Here is a 19,205-nt window from a genome sequence, read left to right on the forward strand (position 1 = left end):
GGACTTGATGACAAAAACTTGGCCTCTGTGCACCGGAGACAAATCGAATCTCAGAGACAGAGTTTTGGATGAAGGAGAAAAGATTAGCTTTATTGCTTTGCCAGGCAGAGAAGATCACAGCAGGCTCATGCCCCTCAAAAACTGTGTGTTCCAACCGAGGAGGATTTAGTGAGGAGTTTTAGAGTAATAGTTCAAAGGCTGGGGTTGCTGTTAAGATTAGGGTAAGTGCAGGGCCTGCACTCCTTTGATCTAGTATCAAGTAATCTCTTGATGAGCTTCTCTGGTTCCATTAGTCTGGCCTCAGGTAGTCTTTTCTAGAATGAAGAATGCTGACAATCTTCCATTTGTTGAGGGTTTTAATTCTGTAAAGAGCTCAAAGATCTTGTTATGAGTATCCCTTGAGGCAGAACCAAGACCATGCTCTAAGGCTGCACTCTTGTTTCATGCAGCCATGCATGAAATTGTTTCATGTTGTTTCATGAAACAATAGGGCTTCCCTTGTGGCTCAGCTGGTAAAGAATCTGCCTGCAGTGTGGGAGACCTGGGTTCCATCCTTGGCTGCTCCTGTTCCCTGTTGAGCCTCATAGCCATCAAAAATTAATTAAAATATCCCAAACATGACATGAGTTGGACGAAGCTCAAGCTGGAATCAAGATTCCCAGGAAAAATATCAATAACCTCAGATATGCAGGGACTTCCCTCATGGCTCAGCTGGTAAAGAATCTGTCTGCAATGTGGGAGACCTGGGTTTGATCCCTGGGTTGAAAAGATACCCTGGAGAAGGAAATGGCTACCCACTCCAGTATTCTGGCCTAGAGAATTCCATGGACTGTATAGTCCTGGGGTTGCAAAGGGTCAGACAGGACTGAGCGACTTTCACTTCACTTCACTTCACTTCTGATATACAGATGACACCACCCTTATGGCAGAAAATGAAGGGGAACTAAAGAGCATTTTGATGAAGGTGAAAGAAGAAAGTGAAAAGCTAGCTTAAAACTCAACATTCAGAAAACTAAGATCATGGCAATCAGTCCCATTACTTCATGGCAAATAGATGGTGAAACAATGGAAACAGAGACAGACTTTATTTTCTTAGGCTTCAAAATCACTGCCGATGGTGACTGTAGCCATGAAATTAAAAAATGCTTGCTCCTTGGAAGAAGAGTTGTGACAAACCTAGACAACATATTAAAAAACAGAATCATTTTGCCGACAAAGGTCTGTGTAGTCAAAGCTATGATTTTTCCAGTAGTCATGTATGGATGTGAGAGTTGAACTGTAAAGAAGGCTGAGCACTGAAGAATTGATGCTTTCGAAATGTGGTGCTGAGAAGACTCTTGAGAGTCCCTTACAGCAAGGAGATCAAACCAGTCAATCCTAAAGGAAATCAGTCCTGAATATTCATTGGAGGGACTGATGCTGAAGCTGAAGCCCCAGTACTTTAGCCACATGATGAGAAGAGCCGACTCATTGGAAAAGACCCTGAGGCTGGGAAAGATTGAGGGCAGGAGGAGAAGGGGGTGACAGAGGATGAGATGGTTGGATGGATGGCATCATTGACTCAATGGACAAGAGTTTGAGCAAACTCTGGGAGATGGTGAAGGACAGGGAAGCCTGGTGTGCTGCAGTCCATGGGGTCACAAAGAGTCAGACACGACTGAGCAACTGAACAACAAAATATGACAAAACCAGCCCACATTTCTTGTCCCCTGCAGATTCTCATGGCCACCTCAAATTCTAGCTCAGGGGTGTGGCAGGACTTGTGGCTCCCCAAACATCAGGCTGCTGTGCTTCTGCTTGCCTTTGCTACTGCAGTTCCCTCTGCCTGTGGCATCCTCCCCCATCCTCCCCATCCACCCTCCCCCACCCTCCCCTGCCTCATTTCCTCCTGTCCAGAGATACCCTGTTCAAAGGTCTTCAGCTTCCAGAGAAAGCCTTGGTCATGCCGCCTCCTGTGAAGTATTGAATCAATCAGTTGTCGAAGATTAATTTGTTAACAGAGGATGCCAAGTTCCTCCATGACTCTCCAGGGCCTCAGGAGTGATGATGGTGGGCAAACCTCTCCCTGTAACACTCACATCAGCCGCTGACACCCTCTCTAACTGCACTTCTCCCCTTGTGCACTTTTGTGGCACCCTCTCCGACTTCCGTACCTCTGGCTTTTTTATTATATTCTAGAAAGGTTTGACTTTAGTAAAAGTATGACCTGTCAGTGCTTCAGCACACAAAACAGTTGCAGTTACGGAAGGAACATGGGATCATAAAAGTATTGTTATTTAAAGGGATGTTATAAAGGACAGAAATGGTATGGACCTAACAGAAGCAGAAGATATTAAGAAGAGATGGCAAGAATACACAGAAGAACTGTACAAAAAAGATCTTCACGACCCAGATAATCACAATGGTGTGATCACTGACCTAGGGCCAGACATCCTGGAATGTGAAGTCAAGTGGGCCTTAGAAAGCATTACTACGAACAAAGCTAGTGGAGGTGATGGAATTCCAGTTGAGCTATTCCAAATCCTGAAAGATGATGCTGTGAAAGTGCTGCACTCAATATGCCAGCAAATTTGGAAAACTCAGCAGTGGCCAAAGGACTGGAAAAGGTCAGTTTTCATTCCAATCCCAAAGAAAGGCAATGCCAAAGAATGCTCAAACTACTGCACAATTGCACTCATCTCACACGCTAGTAAAACAATGCTCAAAATTCTCCAAGCCAGGCTTCAGCAATATGTGAACTGTGAACTTCCTGATGTTCAAGCTGGTTTTAGAAAAGGCAGAGGAACCAGAGATCAAATTGCCAACATCCACCGGATCATGGAAAAAGCAAGAGAGTTCCAGAAAAGCATCTATTTCTGCTTTATTGACTATGCCAAAGCCTTTGACTGTGTGGATCACAATAAACTGTGGAAAATTCTGAAAGAGATGGGAATACCAGACCGCCTGATCTGCCTCTTGAGAAATTTGTATGCAGGTCAGGAAGCAACAGTTAGAAGTGGACATGGAACAACAGACTGGTTCCAAATAGGAAAAGGAGTTCGTCAAGGCTGTATATTGTCACCCTGTTTATTTAACTTCTATGCAGAGAAACATCATGAGAAACGCTGCACTGGAAGAACCACAAGCTGGAATCAAGATTGCCAGGAGAAATATCAACAACCTCAGATATGCAGATGACACCACCTTATGGCAGAAAGTGAAGAGGACCTAAAAAGCCTCTTGATGAAAGTGAAAGAGTAGGGTGAAAAAGTTGGCTTAAAGCTCAACATTCAGAAAACGAAGATTATGGCATCAGGTCCCATCACTTCATGGGAAATAGATGGGGAAACAGTGGAAACAGTGTCAGACTTTATTTTTCTGGGCTCCAAAATCATTACAGATGGTGACTGCAGCCATGAAATTAAAAGACGCTTACTCCTTGGAAGGAAAGTTATGATAAACCTAGATAGCATGTTGAAAAGCAGAGACGTTACTTTGCCAACAAAGGTCCATCTAGTCAAGGCTATGGTTTTTCCAGTGGTCATGTATGGATGTGAGAGTTGGACTGTGAAGAAGGCTGAGCGCCGAAGAATTGATGCTTTTGAACTGTGGTGTTGGAGAATCCCTTGGACTGCAAGGAGATCCAACCAGTCCATTCTGAAGGAGATCAGCCCTGGGATTTCTTTGGAAGGAATGATGCTAAAGCTGAAACTCCAGTACTTTGGCCACCTCATGCGAAGAGTTGACTCATTGGAAAAGACTCTGATGCTGGGAGGGATTGGGGGCAAGAGGAGAAGGGTACGAAAGAGGATGAGATGGCTGGATGGCATCACTGACTCGATGGATGTGAGTCTGAGTGAACTCCGGGAGTTGGTGATAGACAGGGAGGCCTGGCGTGCTATGATCATGGGGTCAGACACGACTGAGCGACTGATCTGATCTGATCTGATCTGATAATTTCAAGGAGACTAGGGAGATAAGTCTTACACATATGATACAAAATAATTATTCTATGTGCTGTATTATGAGAATTATCCACACACACGTATATACAAAAAGTTGGGAAACAGAATAAACTCATCTTTAGACAGGTTAGCTATATTTCCAAATAATTGTATTATTTGGAATTATATATGTTATATATATTTCCAATTAATATATTTTCTTTACCTCCAAACACCTTTCCAAGGGTTTTAAATTTAACACAATGAACTCAATAGCTCAATTAATCATGAACTGCCAGTTTCTTGCCCCTACTAAGTGTCCTTTACAGACTAAAGTCTGTAAACACAAGGAATATTGTGCATTCTTGCCCGTGTGTGGATATGGGTGTGTATACACATGTACATGCCCTGGCTTGATCTGCAAAGCGTTTTTAGGCTTATAAAATAGAGGAGCATGTACTTTTAGCCAGTGAAGGATAGGACTCAGGTAAGTGTGCCTATGACAATTGCAGGCACATGTTTTACAGGGGCTGTGGTGGGGATTGATCTCTAAGTGTTCAAGTAGTTCTTGCTACAAAAGGAACAAGGCTGGTTGTATTGTTCACAGGTTCCAGGGTGATGAAAATTGAGCACAGTCACTCAGGAGAAACATAACTATTGTCAGTTCTAAGATCAGGCAGATGTTTCTCTCAAGGCAAAAGAATGTGTTGAAAATGAGCTCTGGATGACCAAGGAAACAAACTGAGGAAGGTTGTCTTAGTTTTCTGTTCAGCTTAGTTCAGTTCAGATGCTCAATTGTTTCTGACTCTTTGCCACCCCATGGACTGCAGCACACCAGGCTTCCCTGTCCGTCACCAACTCCCGGAGCTTGCTCAAAGTCATGTCCAGCAAGTCAATGATGCCCTCCAACCATCTCATCCTCTGTTGTCTCCTTCTTCAATCTTCCCCAGCATCAGAGTCTTTTCCAATGAGTCAGTTCTTTGCATCAGGTGGCCAAAGTATTGGAGTTTCATCTTCATCAGTCCTCCCAATGAATATTCAGGACTGATTTCCTTTAGGATTGACTGGTTTGATCTCCTTGCTGTAAGGGACTCTCAAGAGTCTTCTCCAACACCACAGTTCAAAAGCATCAATTCTTCGGAGCTCAGCTTTCTTTATGATCCATGTCTCACATCTATACATGACTACTTGAAAAACCATAGCTTTGACTGACAGACTTTGGCCAGCAAAGTAATGTCTCTGCTTTTTAATATACTGTCTAGGTTTTTCATAGCTTTTCTTCCAAGGAGCAAGCATCTTCTAATTTCATGGCTGCAGTCACCATCTGTAGTGATTTTGGAGCCCAAGAAAATAAAGTCTGTCATTGTTTCCCCATCTATTTGCCATGAAGTGACAGAGCTTGATGCCATGATCTTAGTTTTCTGAATATTGAGTTTTAAGCCAGCTTTTCCACTCTTCTCTTTAACTTTCATCAAGAGGCTCTTTAGTTCCTCTTCAGTTTCTGCCATAAAGGTGGTATCATCTGCATGTCTGAGGTTATTGATATTTCTCCCAGCAATCTTGATTCCAGCTTGTGCTTTACCCAGCCTGGCATTTAGCATGATGTACTCTCCATATAAGTTAAATAAGCAGGGTGACAATATACAGCACTTCCCCAGGCTGGCACTGCTCAGTACCAAACTGTTTCAGCTGGAAAGAGTTCTCCTCACTAGGAAAGGGAAAGCAGGCTGAACAGCTGCATTCTCCCAGGCTTTGAGGGCACTACACACAAAGATCTCTCTTGGCTTTCACTGCACCCAAACCACCAATGTCAAGATGGCTAGGAACAAGGAAGAAAAGCAGGATCTACCAATAGCTGCCATAAGGTGGGAGTAATTGTGGTTCACAATGACCAGCTCTATAAGCAAACCCAGTGGCTTTTCCCAGTGAAGAAGGAACCAATGACCAGCACAGCTGTTGTGGACTTCCTGCAGATTTTAGCAGCTTTTGCCCCACAGATATTCTTGTTTGCTCATGCAAGCTGCCTAAGTCCCTCCCTGCCCCTGCCAGAGCCTGGGAACCACAACAGGAGCTAGCCCGGGCCTCTGAGGATGCACAAGTGCAAGATGCCATCCTCCACACCCCATGGCTGACCATCATCATCACACATACACCTGGGGCTACGCCTCCAGCTGTGCCCCTGCGTGCTGCCAGCCTAAGCTTTGTCGTCAGCCTGCACTGTGTGCGCACACTCGGGGAGACTGTGCAGCCACCGGACAGCACGACTAGCAGCCGCAGCCTCCAGCACTGCAGCTGCTTGTGGGCCCAAATCAGGCTCTGTCTTCCGTTACTGGTGTGCACCAACTCTATCTGACATAGTCCCGGAAGTCCTAGCCAGGCAGAAAAGATAAATTAGAAGCACACAAATTGAAAAGAAGTAAAATTGTCTTGTTTGCGACAGTATGATCTTATAATGTATAGAAAACCCTAAAGATTACACCAAGAAACTGTTCAGACTAACCAATTAATTCAGTAAAGTTGCAGGCTTTTGGAGTAAAATTTACACAGTTAGCTCTTGGGTCTCCAGCTTGCTGACTGCAGATCTTGGGATTTGTCAGCCTCCCTAAATATGTGCCCCAATTCCATGTATGTGTGTGTGCGTATATATATATATGCACACACACATATACATATACACACATAAATACACACGCACACATTATACGAAATGAAAGAGCCCATTCACAAAAGGCCATATAGGATTTCATTTATATGAAATACCTGGAATATATAAATTCACAGAGATAGAAATAAAATTAGAGATTTTCTGGGGCTATGGAAGGAGAGGAGAGGGGTGAAACTGCTTGATGCATATAGGATATAGGGCCTTATTTTGAATTATTAAAATGCTTAGAAACTAGATAGTGAATGTGCTAAATACCACTGCATTGTTCATCAAATGGTCAGTTTCATGTTATGTGAATTTCACCTCATAAACTATTTTTAATAAAACAGAAAGAAGTAAAAGTTATTACATACATACATACATGCCAGAGCAAAGATTAAAAATTCAAAAGCTTCCAGATAGCCAGGTCAGGTCAGTATCACATTCCATCAAATCTAAGGTGATCTTAAGGATGTTAAGGCCAATCATTGATTTTCACACTGCCAGGCTAGAAAAAGCTTTCCAGTTACAAATAGGATGCTTTGGTGGATAGCCACAACCTGTTTGCTGAGCCCTAAAATGGAAAGCACTAGTGTGTTAGGATTGATGCACGTAGTCCCAGAGAGGAGGGCCAGGAAGATGCTGTGTTTCTCAACAGGGTGGCAGTTTCTCAGCTTTAGTTGTTCCCTGCTAGATACTCTGATACTTTAAAAATCTGAAACCCACATTTTGTGTAAACCTTCTGATTTTTAAAAGTATGTTGAAAACTAATATTTTGAAAACTCAAATATAGTATGAGCCAAAGAAAATATGTCACCAGGCCATACAGCCTGCAGACTCACTGGTGCCCCAGCAGATGCCTTTTGTCAGATTTGAATCACTCAAGAGTGATAAGCCCACAGAGTAGAGTGAAGGCGCCTTGCAGATTGAGGAACCAGCCGATTAGATGACAGTCCTCTAGGCAAGGAAGTAAGATCTGCAGAAAAGTGGGTTGTTTGTCTTTAATAGAAGGTACAGGTTTGAATGCTGGAGGTGGGGGCTCCAGGGGCTAAGGCATTACAGAACCCACTTCTGGGGCTTGGAACTGGAATCAAGCCAGTTTTTGAGATAAGAGTTGGAGACATCTTTCCTTTACCATTTGAAAGAGGAAGGCCCTTGATACTGATACTTCTCCAGGTGTGGTCCCCCAGCAGCAAAAGCCTTACCTGAAACTTGAAGTACAGGCTCTCAGGCCTTCCCTAGGCCTACAGAATTAGACCTTCCATGGTGGGGCCCAGCAGTCTGTCTTGTATCAAGCCCTGTAGTGACTCTGAAGCAGCTCATGGTAGTGAACTTCTGCCCTAGAGCAAACAGTGACTCAGTCATTTTTTAGAATTTGATAGTGCTTGTCATGTGCCCACTTTCAGAGTAGTCTGTAGATACAGAAACTGTGTTCAAAAGAGTAGCTAAAGAATCTAAAAGTCATCAGGGAAAATCTGCTATCTGATTACTCCTAGCTAGCATTCTCCTTCCCAGTATTTCTTACCCTTTTTAGGAAGCCAAATGCCTCACATCTCAAACATAGCAGTCCTTCGCCCCAACCGGATTTGCTCTTGGTGTTAGTATCTGTCCCCAAAAGTAGTCAGTATAAAGAAAACCATCTCTAATTAACACATTGTGTCCAATTCACACAATGAAAACTAGGAGAAATGCCTCATTTTTCCAACCCCTCTCTTTTTCCCCATTGTGATTAGCAGAAGAGCCCTGAAATTGGGAAGTCTGGATCTTGCCCTCAAGGCAATAAGGAAAGCAGAAGGTGTGAGGACTCTGGAAGCTGACTTGGTGACTGCAGGATCAGAAGGCAGAGATGAGCAGTAAGAATATGAACCAAATGTGAACAGAATATGAGCAAAAGAGAGCCAATAGCCAGGCTGGGTCTGAAAAAATGACCCCAAGATTCCTCCCCCTTGAATTTTGGGAAGTCATTGATCTGAGCTCAGCTTTCAAGTTTGTAAACTGCAGTGAGGATCATGAAGAATGTCTAATTCACACTCTGTTAAAAGAGTGTGTCCACAAGAACTGGCTTTGTGCTTGGCACACCATCAGCTCTCATCCCTGTCACTTGTCTTCTTGCCCCTTGGAGGGGCCGTCTAAGTCTTTCATCACAGGTGTCCTGCAGGTTGGGGAAATTGCCTGAGGGTGCCGTTGACTGTTGGAATTTTATGTTTCATTCTTTTAGCCCCTTAAGATGGCTTTGTTCTTTGAGTTTACAGAACTTTCTGTAAACTTTCAGGACTTCAGATGAACTACATCTAACCACCTAGTTGTCATATTGTGAGGATTCCATGAAAGAGACGTTCTCAAAAGTGCTCTGTAAACATCTGTGAGGTGTGTTTATTTATCGGTTGTTCATTGGAACATTTCAGAGATTTGGAGGTAGAAATGGAACTTAGGCTTTTGATTGGATTGATTTTTGTTTTTTTAAGGTGGCTTGGAGGTGTATCAGCTTATTTAATAGACTTTATCTTGGATGCAAAAATATTGAACACAGGAACCACTGATTTCTCATCTAAAATGGAATCCCTGATTCCATACTCTTGGTTACTGACATGCCATGGCTTGAAGATTTTATTAGGTATAATGTGATGCTATTTTGCAACTGATTTTTAGATTCACATTATCAACTATGGAGTCAGAGTTATCTTGGTCAGGTTAATATATAAAGGCTTAATGAAAGTCATGAATTTTATCCCCTGGTATTACTGATGGGTTAATTGTTCTGTAACTAAACACAAAGCTAATCAACAATTTGGGCTCAAAGAAGTCATTATATTCGTTTGGAATAATCGTGGCTATGTAAATAGAGTTAACATGCTAGAATCAAGCATAATGTGTTCACACCCCTTTGGAAATGCCATGTGTGTTACAGGGAGCTTCTCCTACTTTTACCAAAGGAAGTTAACCCAGATCTGGGGCACTTGGAGAAGCAACTCAGAGTGGTCTTTCACATGCAAGAGAGTTCTTTGAAAACTCCTGATTACCTTCAAAATGCATCTATATTTTGTATTCGACTTTAACTTTCCTCATGTTTGCTTTTAAAATAGATTTACCCAAAATTCTGAGTAAAAGTGGTGCTCGAGGACAGGCACCCTTTCCCCCTGGCACACTTATCTACTCCTAGGAATAAGATCACACCTGTCTGAGAAGCCTCTGTGTTCTTAGAGACTGGAAGATGAAGCATATAGGTTAAAGAGCACATATGACGGGGTAATTGAGACACATGTGTTTTTAGCAGACCGCCTCATCTTCATGCAGAGGTATCGTGAAAGGAAAGCTAGGATTTGAATGGTGTTGTAGGGATCTAATGAGAAGGGAGGCTGGTCAACCGAGCCATGTGTCTTCATTCTTCTGAAATGGAAGTTCCCCTGCAAGGGTATGAAGACTTGATCGTCACTCTGTTTTTTACTGAATTTCACTTTTGGGCTTTACAACAGTGTGTGCATTTATACTTATAACTTCAAAAAGCAGATGTAAAGAGGACATGAGAATGGGAGTAGGAGAGATACATGTGAATTAATCCCAAAGGTCTTAATTCAATTCCAGGAGCCTTCTTGATAACCCTACACAATCTTCTGCTGGCCACCAACAGATTTGGCTTTTTAAAAAATAAAATTATATATATATTTTAATTGCAGCAAAGTGTTTCACTAATGAATACATTGTAATTTATTTAGCATTCCCTTATCCATTAACTTTTCATTTCCCCTCCAATCTTTTGCTCTATATAAACAAAGCCACAATAGATTTCCTTTTATACATAGTGTTTAATACATGACTGAGTAATTTTGTGATAAATTCATAGACATGAAATTAATGGTCATTTGCCAGCTCTCTTGGGAATGTGTGTGTGTATCAATTAACACTCCCATCAGTAATGAGAAGGAGAAGGCAATGGCAACCCACTCCAGTACTCTTGCCTGGAAAATCCCATGGACGGAGGAGCCTGGAAGGCTGCAGTCCATGGGGTCGCTAAGAGTCAGACACGACTGAGTGACTTCACTTTCATTTTTCACTTTTATGCATTGGAGAAGGAAATGGCAACCCACTCCAGTGTTCTTGCCTGAAGAATCCCAGGTATGGGGGAGCCTGGTGGGCTGCCGTCTATGGGGTCGCACAGAGTTGGACATGACTGAAGCGACTTAGCAGCAGCAGCAGCAGCAATAATGAGTGAGACTGCCTGTGTCTTCACACTTTGGGCCACTGTATCAGTTAAGAGCAAATTGGATACCATACCAGTTACTTAGAGTTTCATATGAATAACTGTTAAACAGATTTTAAAAAATCTGTTAAGAGAATTAAAACAAGAACCCACTCCGGTATTCTTGCCTGGAGAACTCCATGAACAGAGGAACCTGGTGGGCTACATACAGTCCATGTGGTTGCAAATAGTCGGACATGACTGAGTGACTAACACTTTCACTTTCAAGGTATCAGTAAGGTAGTAAGTGCAAAAGAAAAGCTGCCATCTCTAAGGCTGGAGGAGTGAGTGAAGAGATTGAAATAAAACTTAGAAGCTTAAAGAAAGGACCTTACAGTACTGAAATGCAGACCTCTTTGGAGGAGGATTTTATTCAACAGTGCTGGAGAAGGCAATGGCACCCCACTCCAGTACTCTTATCTGGAAAACCCTATGGACAGAGGAACCTGGTAGGCTGCAGTCCATGGGGTCGCTGAGGGTCGGACACGACTGAGCGACTTCACTTTCACTTTTCATTTTCATGCATTGGAGAAGGAAATGGCAACCCACTCCAGTGTTCTTGCCTGGAGAATCCCAGGGACGGGGGAGCCTGGTGGGCTGCCGTCTATGGGGTCGCAAGGAGTCGGACACAACTGAAGTGACTTAGCAGCAGCAGCAGCAATCTTAGAGGAGGGACCCCACGGACCCAGACTGAACTTCTGAGGTTATTGATGCTGCTTCACTAAGAGGGGAAAGGTCAGACTGACTTTTCAATGTTGGAAGAGTATTAGGAAAAACCCACAAACTGGATTTAGCTGCTGCAGTGGTAAAGCACTGAAGCCCCAGGTGAAAACAGTTGCTGGGGTAATATGGACCAGAACAGGAAGCAGAGAGAGCAGAGCTAGTTTCTTTTCCTTCTTTCCATCTTCCTCTTCCCCTCTTGTACCTCCTGTTGGCAGAGGCTGTGCAGGCACCAGGTGGCAAAGCAGAGATGCTGTGAGCATTCTCCACTCCAGCATCACAGGGCTTAGAAGGGTGGGAATTGAGTCAAAAGACAGCTCAAAACCTGGCAGATCACCCCTGCGAGTTCTCAGGCTTTTTGCTTATTACCAATGTGACAGGTGAAAACTCAGCTTGTAGTTTTGATTAGCATTTTTTCTTCTTGTAGTCAAGGTCAAATACTTCTTAATTTTTAGAGTTGATTCTCCTTTCTATTAATATAAACTATCGTTTGATATGCTTTGTTCAAACTTACTTTCTTTTGGTTGTTGTTTTTGTTTCTTAGACAAGAAAGAAAGTAGACTTTTGAATATGTGAGTTGAAAATACTTATCGTGGTGGATTCATGTTGATGTATGGCAAAACCAATACAATATTGTAAAGTAAAAAAAATAAAATAAAATAAATTTAAAAATTAAAAAAAAATAAAGAAAATACTTATCCAGGTTTGTCATTTATCTTTTGATATATGGTGGCTTTTCCAAGTATGCATCTTTATTTTTACAGAGTTGAGCTTATCAGTGTTTTCTTTTGTGACTTCAGAGCTTTTCTTCACCGGCAGGAAAAACTCTTCAAGTTTGAGATCATAAAAATATTCTTCCATCTTTTTCCCCAATGCTTTTAGGATTTTGATTTTAACATTTAAATATTTGATCAATTTGGAATTTTTTTCTATTATATAATATGAGGCATTACTCCAAATGCATCTCCATCTTCCAGACTTACTATCCAGATGTCCCATTTTCTTCACTGATTTGAAAATTCACCTTTGTTATATTTCCTACTTTTTGGGGTCTATTTCTGTACCTTCTATTTTGTTGCTATAACTATTCATGTACCAGCATCACACGGTTTTCATTACACTGGCTTCATAATATGGTTAAGTATCTTTTACAGCATTTCTTCCTCATTATTTTCCCTTTTTATTATAGAATCTTGTTTGTTCTTGGTTTTTCTTTCTTGCATAGGAAAATTTGAGTTAGCTTGTCCAATTTCAAATGCTCTTGGTAGTTTCACTGCGATCACATAATGATATAGATTAACTAAGAATGTACTGAAATTGTTACCATTTTCGAGTTTTTCTATTTAAGAATATGGTATAGCTTTCGGTTTGTTTTTCTTCTTCTGCATTTTTCTTCAATATATTCCAAGGTGCTTACACTGCCTTCTTTCCTCCTTATTTGCGGTCATGTGCATCTTGACTTGGTGTCTTCCCATACCCCAGTTTTCCCTCCAGTGCATATAGCAGCCATACTCCATACATTGTGTTCAGAGTTGTCGATATCTTGTGGTTTTATTAAGGATGGAGTTTGCCTTTTGTTTTTCTTCTTGTTGCTTTTGCGTGATTGGTTCATGAGAGAATAGCAGGAACAGCATTTTCCTCTTATTTAAAACTCAGATGCTATTTCATTTACATGTTCAAGCACTCTGGGATTCTACCATGTTGACTGCAAGAAATCCAGCTTTTATCACTAAATATTTCTAGGAATCTTTGGAATGCTTAACAGTTCACAGATATACTCTGCATATCATTGCCACCTCATCTAGGCATGTCTCTCAAGTACTTCTCAACCACCTGCAGTTAGCATTGCTCTATCTCAAGTCAGGTATCACCCTTTCATCTATCTCAACTGCTTTCAACAGGGGGTAAATATTTCCCTGGGGGTACATGATGATATTCCCAGGAGTAATAAGAACAATTATTTCAGGTTCTCAGTTTCCATATGTTTGAGTTGAGTAGTTGAGTTGAGTTCAGTCGCTCAGTCGTGTCTGACTCTTTGCAACCCCATGAATTCTCAGGCAGATCAATTTCAGGAAAGCAAACATATGTGAAGAAAGCTGAGTGCTGAAGAATTGATGCTTTTAAACTGTAGTGTTGGAGAGGACTCTTGAGAGTCCCCTGGACTGCAAGGAGATCCAACCAGTCCATTCTAAAGGAGACCAGTACTGGGGTTCTTTGGAAGGAATGATGCTAAAGTAGGTTCTTTCTTCCAATTTATCCTTCCACTCTTCCTCTTTCACATGTCATTAAGAAAAGGCATGTGTCTTGTCCCATCCATTCTAGATCATACTGTGTTTATTGGCTTGAGGATGGAAAAGCATTTAGGGAGCAACCAAGTGGGCACTTCAGAATACTACAGTAGTGCTGGTGTTGAGAAAGTGAATGGCTGCAGTGATTGGTCACAAAGGCTTTTGCAACTTCAGTTCAGTTCAGTCCAGTTCAGTCGCTCAGTCGTGTCCGACTCTTTGCAACCCCATGAGTCGCAGCACGCCAGGCCTCCCTGTCCATCACCAACTCCCGGAGTTCACTGAGACTCACGTCCATCAAGTCAGTGATGCCATCCAGCCATCTCATCCTCTGTCGTCCCCTTCTCCTCCTGCCCCCAATCCCTCCCAGCATCAGAGTCTTTTCCAATGAGTCAACTCTTTGCATGAGGTGGCCAAAGTACGGGAGTTTCAGCTTTAGCATCATTCCTTCCAAAGAAATCCCAGGGCTGATCTCCTTCACAATGAACTGGTTGGATCTCCTTGCAGTCCAAGGGACTCTCAAGAGTCTTCTCCAACACCACAGTTCAAAAGCATCAATTCTTCGGCACTCAGCCTTCTTCACAGTCCAACTCTCACATCCATACATGACCACAGGAAAAACCATAGCCTTGACTAGATGGACCTTTGTTGGCAAAGTAATGTCTCTGCTTTTGAATATGCTATCTAGATTGGTCATAACTTTCCTTCCAAGGAGTAAGCGTCTTTTAATTTCATGGCTGCAGTCACCCTTGCTGCTGCTGCTAAGTCACTTCAGTCGTGTCCGACTCTGTGCGACCCCGTAGACAATGGCAGCCCACCAGGCTCCTCCGTCCCTGGGATTCTCCAGGCACCCTTAGGTAGTTCCAATTCTTGGCTGTCATAAATGCTGAAAAAAGATTTAAAGAGGTTGTGCATGGAGAGGCAATTTTAATTAATTTGTATTGATTGATTACTATGTTTTTGTGTTATATGTAGCTTGTAAAGGACTAAAGTAAATAAAAGATGTTACTATAATTGCACCTACTGTATAAACAGTTCTCTCAAACATTTATGTAACAAGGAAAAAATTGATAAATTCTCTCACTCTAATAATGAAAAATGTTCATCTATGTAGATATAAACTAATTTCCTTTATTGAAGTATATTTAATTTACAATATTGTGTAAGTTTCAGGTATACAGCAAAGTGACTCGTTATTTTTTCAGATTATTTTCCATTGTAGGTTATTATAAAATATTGAATGTAGTTCTCTGACCTAAATAATAAATCCTTGTTGCTTGTATTTTATGTATAATAATTTCTATATGTTAATCTTACTCCTAATTCATTCCTTTCCTCCCTCTCTTTACCCTTTTTTAACCATAAATTTTCTGTGTCTGTGAGTCTGTTTCTATTTTGAATAAATATTACTTTGTATTTTTTATTTTTCACATATAAGTGATATTATATAATATTTGTCATTCTCTGCCTGACTTAGTTCACTTAGTATGATATTCTTTGTTTTTCTTCTTGGTGCCCTTAGACTCCTCTCTTCATATTTAACTTTTGTCTTTTTAATTATAATATGACTTTGTGTAGGTTTTTTAGGTTCCTGTACCTGGATATCTGTTTCCTTCTTTAGATTTGGGAAATTTTCAGCCATACTTTCCTCAAATACATTTTCTGTTCCTTCTCTCTTTCTTCTCCTTCTGGAACCCCTATTATGTGTAGCTTGGCACACTTCATATTATCCCATAGATCTTGCTTGTCACTTTCATTTTTTGGTTTGTCTTTCTGTCTGCTCTTCTGATTGGGTGATGTCCATTATTCTGTCTTCCTGTTCATTTTTCTGCATTATTTAGTGAACTACTCATTGCTTTGAGATCAGTTTTTATCTTGGCAGTTGAGTTATCTAATGTTGATTGATTCCTCTTTACAGTTTCTGGTTCATTGTTACAGTGACCTGACAATAATAATGTTTATTAATTCCTTTAGCATTTTAGGGACTTACTTTGTGGCTCAGACAGTAAAAGCATCTGCCTACAATGCAGGAGACCCGGGTTCGATCCCTGGGTTGGGAAGATCCCCTGGAGAAGGAAATGGCACCCCACTGCAGTACTCTTGCCTGGAAAATCCCATGGATGGAGGAGCCTGGGAGGCTACAGTCCATGGGGTCACAAAGAGTCAGACAAGACTGAGTGATTTCACTTTCTTTCACTTTCAGCATTTTTATTACTTCCTTTTTGAAGTTGGGGTCTGGTAGCCTGAATAAGTATTTCTATTTTTTTGTTCTTTCAGGGGATTTTTCTTATTCTTTTAATTGGGAGTTTTTTAATTTCTCTGTCTCTATGAATTTAGGAGAAAATTATCTATTGTGGTCTTGAAGGGCTCTTTTTATGTGGGAGCATCCTTGTGTAGACTGTGTGAGTCCAGTATTTTTGGTGCAAAGGCTATTTTCTCAGTTTGCTGTCCATTATAGTGGGTGTGATTGGTATGGTATCCAGAGCCTGCACTGAATGTTGGGCATGGCCTCCTGTTTGCTCCATGGTTGTCACAGCCTTGTCAGGAGGCAAGGTCCTCTCCCCAGTTGTTGGAGTAGAAGGCCTACGGGTTGGGTTTCATAAGGTTCCTTTCATAAAGTTCTCTTGTGTCCTCGTTCCCCAAGGAGCCGAACACTGAATCCACGAGGCTTATGTGGTCACAGTGAACCTATGCACTGGCTGTGCAGCATCCGCAGTTTTGCCCATAAGTAACCCAAGGTCACATACATTTCTCTGTTGTGTTCATCACAGACCCTAGTGCTAGACTGGTGGTGGGGGCCAGAGCACTGTGACTGCAGGAATCTAGGTGGTTGTGCTGCTTCCTGGGACCTCGTCTGCCTCCTTGGTAGGGCTGTCCCCAGCCTTGTTCACTCCAGATATGGCTCCAAGCTGCCATGTGAGGAGTGTTCCTGTCAGGAAAGGAACTCCTGCATACTCCTCCCCAGGGGCAGCCCACCAGGAGCACTGAGCCCATTATCAGTCCTCCCATAACGCTGGAGTCGCAGTTTGCTGTGAGCACACTGACCATGGATCTTCATCTGTTGACCTGTGCCCACCTGTGCCCCACCCGGCACCATGCTGAAAATATTGGGCCCACATCATGTATCAAGCACACTAACAGTGGCAGCCTGGACCACACTCCAGGCTGTCTCTGCTCCCCTAGACTGAGTCCTCTCCAGGGTTCCTCCTCCCAAGTTGAAGTGCCTGGCCACTGTGTGTAATAGCAGCCCTGCTGAGCATGCATTTTCTTCTTGGAGGTACAGAGATAATTTCTGTACAAAATAAACACTGATACCATGCACTGTGTCTGAGAGGCAACATCACAACCATGTGCCCAGTGGGTGGAATAACAGAAGGGAGTCAGACAGACTGAAAAGCCAAAAGTATGTGCAGACCAGAGAAAATAAGCAATTCCCTGATGGACTGTTTTGGCTGAGTTTCCACACCATTTTCATAGTCAGTAAATGGTAGTGTCTCTTTGTGAGTACAACAGATTTCTTAACTTCAGACAAGCCTCTGGAGGTCATCTTGAACAAAAAGTTGGGACACACAACTTTCCCAAACACCTTTACTTCCTGGAAAATGTTTTTCACAGTTACTACTGCCTCCCTCTTTGTATCATCAGTCTGGCACAGAGATGACTTGATAAATAATGTTAGCAAAAAGCCAAGAGTTAGGGAGAATTTTGTGGAGTTTACAGTGTGTTTCTCTCTTCTGAGCTTGGTAGCTTTTGAAAAATATGCATTATCTTTTTGTCTGCATACCTGTTTCAATCCAGTATACATGAAGAACCTTTTTGTAAATACCCTGAATACCCAACAGAAAAATCTTTAAATATGAGGATCAAAATATGTATGCACCAAGTAAGAAAGAACGAATACTATTCTTTTTTATCATCGCATGTTTAAGCTCATTTAGCCTAGGAAGACATGCAGTTTAATCCTATACCTTATAAAAAATATAAATTGGAATGCATACACTCTAGACTTATATCTGCAAGGCTCCATTAAAAGTAGAGTTTCTATTGTGCTCTCAAGGAACTTAGAAGATGAACTTCTGAGATGAAACAAGCTAGATGTTGACATCTTTAAACTAGAATTAGGAGCAGTCAGTTGCAAATGTCCCACCTCGGCAAGTATAGCACCAGAAGGGGGTGTGGCCAGTCTGCCCATATCAACATGGCCTTTGTCCAGGCGTAGGTTTGAAAATGAAGAGAAGTCTTCAACATGAAGAAATTTTGAATCCTGATTAGACCCATGCATATTGGCTACTTTGAGAGCTAGAAGAGTGGTCCAGCCTGAGGTTGCAGTCTCTGCTCTGTTTGCTGACCTCTGCTGCTCTGGGTCAGCCAGGCAAAGAGAAAGACAAACACAAACTGGGAAAGAGCAAGATGTGTGAAGAGGGCTGATACCTCAGACCAAGCAGTGTTCCAACTCACCCCGTTCCGTATGTCACGCACGTTGGTTCCACCTGCTGGGCAGCCCAGAATCCCTGAGATGCATCTTGTATGTGGGCCTAACAGCAGACATACTGGGAAGATTGGCACATGAGCTGCAGCCAAGCATCGAAGGCCACCAGGGGCACCTGCTTAACAAAGAGGTGTTCTAATAATTCTTTTGGACTCTCCTTGGGCCGAAACTATGAGCCTTAGTGATGCCCAGTCATTACTCTTAGTCTCAAATAAAGTAAATTGACAGTCACATCCAATCACAGCTCTTTCAGCATCAAGAGTACTGACAGGCAGAGAGAGATTAAACCCACACAACCTAGAAACAAAGAGACTTTGAGTGAGAGGTCACTGAGTTTTCTGTTTTTCTCTTCTTCAGTATAGCTTATCTTCTAAAAAGTGGACCTGGTAGAGATTTGCTTTATATTCAGATTTTTTTTTGGTATTATTTTCTCCAAATATGTAACATATGCAAAAGTAACTCTGCCTTTGAATATATACTCAGAATCATTTCAGGGTAAAACTTGCCTAGAAGAGAATGGAAACAAGAACTCTAGCTGCTTTGATTAATCCATTAACAGATCAGTGTTGAGCAATGATGGAAAATAAAGCATTTTAGCAACCTGATTTGCAAATACCTACTAGATGAAGATGGGCTTCCCTTGTGGCTCAGCTGGTAAAGAATCTGCCTGCAATGCGGGAGACCTGGGTGTGATCCCTGGGTTGGGAAGATCCCCTGAAGAAGGGAAAGGCTACCCACTCTGGTATTCTGGCCTGGAGAATTCCATGGACTGTATAGTCCATGGGGTCCCAAAGAGTCAGACACAACTGAGTGACTTTCACTCTCACTAGATGAAGATAACCCAAGTAACAGCTGTGTTCTGAAACTTCCCAGGAAGGCAGTTAAATAAAGAGACCTCAGAGTAGCT

At 42.1% G+C, this 19,205-nt stretch overlaps 1 protein-coding gene across 10 annotated transcripts in view; it reads left to right on the top strand.

Annotated features, from left to right (window-relative positions):
* Window positions 1-19,205, top strand: part of HECW1 (HECT, C2 and WW domain containing E3 ubiquitin protein ligase 1) — a 481,203-nt gene that overhangs the window by 271,982 nt on the left and 190,016 nt on the right. The gene's annotated exons all lie outside the window — the stretch shown is intronic.

This window comes from Bos indicus x Bos taurus, chromosome 4, assembly GCF_003369695.1.
Source record: "Bos indicus x Bos taurus breed Angus x Brahman F1 hybrid chromosome 4, Bos_hybrid_MaternalHap_v2.0, whole genome shotgun sequence".
Classification (NCBI taxonomy): Eukaryota; Metazoa; Chordata; class Mammalia; order Artiodactyla; family Bovidae; genus Bos; species Bos indicus x Bos taurus.